This window comes from Girardinichthys multiradiatus, chromosome 3, assembly GCF_021462225.1.
Source record: "Girardinichthys multiradiatus isolate DD_20200921_A chromosome 3, DD_fGirMul_XY1, whole genome shotgun sequence".
Taxonomy (NCBI): domain Eukaryota; kingdom Metazoa; phylum Chordata; class Actinopteri; order Cyprinodontiformes; family Goodeidae; genus Girardinichthys; species Girardinichthys multiradiatus.
In genome coordinates, this window is record NC_061796.1 from 28,364,395 (window position 1) to 28,365,531 (window position 1,137).

Consider the following 1,137-nt stretch of genomic DNA (forward strand, 5'->3'; position numbering starts at 1 on the left):
CAAGTGGGCAAAAAGGTAAAATTTCTGTCTTTTCTGACCAGCGCACATTTTTTCCCAACATTTGCAGCATTCCCTACAAGAGTATTGAAAAATTACTTCTTTTGGCTTTCTTCTTGCCACACTGACTCTTCAAGAAAGGTCAGATTTATAAAGTGTAAATCTAATAGTTTTGTTGTGTTGACAGATAACTCCTCACGAGGTGTGGAAACTCTGAAGCTCCCACAGAGCTATCACGGGCCTCTTGACTGCTTCCCGTATTATTGACATACAGCACCTTCTACAAGTATTGGCACTCTTGACAAAGATAAAGTCCTTAAATATGGCATGTATATTTAATTTTCTTTTAGAATAATACACAAATAAATCCCATATAAATGCCACATTTAAATACCAGGAAGATTATTCTTCCTTTGTTAGGTTGATCAAAGCCTCTAGGAAAGTTTAATTCGTATTCCATGGCATCCTGTTTCCTTGAGGTACAAATATGATGTAACACTGATGTCCATTTCTCTTTACTGCTCAGGAAATTGAAAAAGACGAGAACATTTGATGCAAGTAAGGCAGACATGTCTTGATCTTCTAGGAAATTAGCTATTTATATGGAATACAAGTATACCAATATCTTTGCAGCAAAGATTAGCTTCTTTATGACTTTTGCACATATCTTTTTCCGGCATGCCAATAGTAGTGGCGGGCGCTGTATCTCATTAATGCAGAGAATAAACAATGCTTCTTACTGCAGCGTGCAGAAATTTTTATATGAAGTATCTGTTTGCTTTCTGCTCCACAGCAATTAAACTCCTGCTGTGTTCTAGTCTCATCTCATCTAGCCTTTACTTTCACATGAATAACTTCAGGGCTTTATAATATCTGATACATATCTTGGAAAGTGATTTCCAGCATATGAAACCAAACCCAGACAAGTCAAACAGCTTCTGGGTGTCTCGACTAGATGAAATTTCAGGACATACGTTGCTTTGGCTTGACTGTACTTGATAAATGTGGACAAATGTTGTCAATTTGGAAGAAGTTGTCAGGCTCTTTGTCTTTTATCATTCACAGAAACATGCTCACAAGATAGTTGTTTTTTAGATCGCTTTTCTCATTTTTGGTTAAGAAAGCACCACAACACATATC